We start from the raw sequence: 4,465 nt of genomic DNA on the forward strand, positions 1-4,465 counted from the left end.
ATGGATGGATGGATGGAAGTTTACATGGACCTCACAAAAATATAGAACACTTCATATGTAGCCTATCTTTTCATTTTTAAAGCTATCCTTGGAAAACTTTCCTGTCTACCTTTGTTAAATGTTTTCTTGCTTCCAGCAGCTATCAGACCAGATCATCAGGATCAATTACCTACTGTACAGCCAGAGTCTGTTCTAAATGAATGAAAACTGCGTTTTCATTTTATGCCCTTTTGGCTTCGAATAATCTACTTGAGAGACTTCAACTGAAAACATTACCCCCATACAATATAAGATATTCAAATATCACACTCAATAAATACTTCAGAAGGAATGTAAATGGAACTGTTTTAAATGGTAGGTCTTATTTTTATATTTCATAGATCATACATTATTGTGTAATGTGACTGATATGTGTGATGTACTGTATGTTACTCTGTGACTCTCTTTTATGTTGCTGGTCTCTCTTGCATAAGAGATCATGTATCTCAAGAGACTTCCTGGTTGAATAAAGGCTAAATAAGAATAAATAAAAAATAAAATTGAGCGAAGACTACATTTGTCTATTACTTGTATTCATGTTTAGTAATGATATACCAAGGCATTCATTCACTTTATTCTCAGTAGTGCCTAGGCATTGAGTCTTTATAGCATGATGCCAAAGAGAATGGACTTTATTAGCTTCAAGCCAGACCATAATACTTTAGAACTGGTTAAATTCCTAATTTAACTTGATCTGTTGTCAGTATAAATGTGCAGAAATCAGAGGACCAGTAAACATACCTTGTTTCAGTACAAATAATAATAACATACTGTATAATAAGAGGTAAATCAGAAGATCCCAAAATTGGACTGTCCTCAGCTCGGTGTGCCCCCTTTTGAGACACATTTCTGAAGTGGAGTATCAAAACCATTAGCTCAGAATAATGAAATTAAATCGGTGGGTATTACTTAAGAATGAGTTTTTATTGTAGAGATTTATAATGGATGATATATAGTTCATATGTATTTTCATTGCTAAATCTACCTGATCTGCACTTTATTATTGCAATATTGCACCCATCTTGTTGTCCCACTAAAGTAATTACATGGTAAGCAATACAATCAACATATGCTATTATTGCAATAATGCTAAAAGGTCCCAAATACAGGATATCAATATGTAATTACATCCATTATCCTGTCAAAACAAAGAAAAAGGCCAATAATTTATGCAAACTATATCTATTTACATAAAAATAACTGAAAAGGAACATTCAGTATCACTTCACACGGCTCTGAGAGAGTGTGCTCTGGTCTAAGTAGACAGTGGTAAAACGAGTTTCTCTTTACACACAAACACCAGTTCCTCTTTGCACACAAACACAAGGTGTCTGAATGAGTTTTGGTGTGAGGCTTCTGTCTCATGGTGTGAGGAGCTTTTTTCATCTAACACCCTTTTACCAAATGTCAATTGGCAAATAAGCCCAGCCCACCCTCGAAGAAGAGCCTGATTAGGTTGACTATTCTCTTTATTAAGAGTGGGAGGCAAGAAGATGCTAAATATAGACAAATAAAGAATAAAAGGCCTTGAAATGGTTTCCACCTTAGACAAATCCTGCAAACTCATAGATGCAAACAAAGACACACAAGGTGAACACACAACCACTTATCTGCATGACAGTCCTCTTATATGTGTTTGGCTTTTTACACAAAAACACAGACTTTGAATGCTTGAAATGTTATTATCCACTGATGATAGTATGAATGGAGGCAAACAGGTAGAGGAAATACACTCTGAAGTAGAGTATCAAAACCATTAGCTCAGAATAATGAAAGACATATCATCTGGTGCACAAAAAGGTCCTCATGTTTGACAAGAAAAGATACAATATCATCAGTGAGCCATTCTACAAGCCTTTAGTAAGTGGACAGCATTCCTTCATTGCCTTTTGAACATTCATGCTGCAGGCATTTTTCTGCTACTCCAAGACAACTATTGTTCTGGTGTGGTCATCTCTTGATTGTTTATATAGCTTGTCAATGCTCCCCTGATTCTTATTTTGCCATCAGACCTGAACAACACACCACACATCACTAATGCTCTCTCAGCAAATTAAAGAGACATAGCCACAGACCTGTGTGAGAAAAGCAAAACATCCACAATACCTGTCTGCCTAAGGACTACTCAATACAACTAGAAGCCATATAGCATGTATCACACATGACAGCTAACTGAAAAAATTGTTTTCTATTTGTGTGCATGTGCACACACAAAATAATTAATTCATCAAACCTTATTCTGATAGTTTTATTTTACCTCAAATGGTTGGTTGTCACAGGCTTTAAATGAGCTTCTTCACAAGTAATGACCCAATTACCTCTATGCTCCATTTTCACATAGGACACCCAGTCATTTGGTTCAACTCCACAGGTGTCCAGAGTGCACACCCCAGAAACATCAACAGATATCATTTATGGTCCTTTTTATGGTCTAGTGGTTTTGCCCATTCTGCTTTCCCATGATGTCTTAAACAAAACATCTTCTAAGAATTTATTGCAAATCCAACCATTTAGATAAAAACTTGTACAGACCTGTACAATCCTTAGATTCCAACAAAATTAGATAATAGAGATAATTGCATCGATCTTATTAAAAGCCACAGTTTTTAACTCTGCATAGACTTTTGCATTTGAGTTTTTAAAAAATCCATCACCCAGTTTTAGAACCCTCATGTGAGTACATTGAAAGAAATATTATAGGAAATGTAGTAAAATGAGGGCAGCTAAAATGCAGGTTATGTGACTAATAACAGGTTTAAGCAAGAGGCAACAATTTCCCATGAACAGCTATGAGAACTCATTTTGTATACTATGGCCAGTTTTAAACAGATCATTTGTAAATCTTATACACTTTGACAGTATAATTATGTGGTATTAAAGTGGCATATCCAAAATTGAATGTAGGTATTATGGATTACGTGTATCTGATTCCATCCTTAATCACATACAAAAGATAAACACAAAAATTGTTTGTTTATGTTCAACATAAGTTGTATTGCACTATATATGACTCTTAGACTTTGGATTTTGTTAATTTTCTATAATATATAGGTTTTATTTAAACCTAGCACTGCACCAGGCGCGTTCAGTGATTACTTCCTCCTCTCCCTGGCTGACACTGTACTAATCTGTGTACCAATGAGTTTGGCTGGAAAAGAAAAGCTGCATACTCATAGTTTTCTTCAGCATATGGTTGCTCATCCATGCTCTAGACATTAATAAATAGCCAATTTAACAGAATGACTGAGCTAGTTACCAGAGAAAACAATGCATATCCAATTTTAATAGCATCTAATTTGTGTTCAGAACCCAAGCCATAGTGTCCAGTCTGCATTTGCACCTCTGGTCTATCTTCACTGTTTGAGGAGACTATTCCCTCCCCCTGCTGCGTCCACGTCTTGTGGTGTGTTCCTGGAAGACCACAACGGAGTAATCAATGAGTCATGTGTCCTGATTACAACCAACTCCCTGTGGGGCTTCTTCAAAGGGCTCCAGAGCTGATGGAGAGAGGCAGCAGCATTGCCCTCCGTGGGGTAATTACAAGATAGGCTCCATGGTTTCTACTCCCTTACTGTGGAGAGTCAAGCTTAAAGACAGACAGCTTAACAATTCAGCCAGTCCTGTTAGCACAGTGGGAGGCTCTTCCAACCACTGACCACCAACTGGTGGTGCATACTATCAAAAACTTACAAGTCCACCCTCATGCACACACAAAAACATATGCAGTAGCACAGTGCTTACTAAGTGAGAGAAACTAATTAAGAGAGCACTGGCAAAGACAGAGCAAGACAGGAAGACATTTTCAGGTTTGGTGCAGCTGAGTATACATCTGTCTCCCCAGAAAAACAAGCTGGGTGAGTGTTTATGAGTTAAAAGGGCCATAAACCTAGACAAACACACTTAAGTATTGCCAGTCTGCCTTCAGGCCTTCTGTTCTTCACTCCTTCTATGTATGGTAATAATATGCAAGTATTTGTTTGTCTTTTGTGCAGGCATGTCTCTTATGGCTGAAATTCAAGTCCCTAAATCTTGTGGATGGCTATTTTATCTTAATATAGTCACATACAGTGCATCGGTTCAGGCCTTAACAGTATCCAGACAGTGTCAGTTCTCTCAAACAGCAGGTTTCATAATGTTATCTTTGTTAATAGAATATTTTTTCTTTTTCATATAAACACTATCTGTCCTGTCAGCTCTGTAATCGAAAATACAGCTAATTACAACTCTGTTGTAATTACTATTATTACAGTTTGATCAGCAGCTGCATACCTGCACCCACTGTTATGCATCTGTTGTTAATTTAGATGTGATCTTTTATCATTATGACTGTGAAAGAAGGTTAATTGGTGCTTAAACTGATGACTACATGGAAAGTTTACTGGGAGTGGTAGCATGGAGACTGTATGGCTGCTGGTGTCTTTGGGTG

This window comes from Monopterus albus, unplaced genomic scaffold, assembly GCF_001952655.1.
Source record: "Monopterus albus unplaced genomic scaffold, M_albus_1.0 scaffold3.1, whole genome shotgun sequence".
NCBI lineage: Eukaryota > Metazoa > Chordata > Actinopteri > Synbranchiformes > Synbranchidae > Monopterus > Monopterus albus.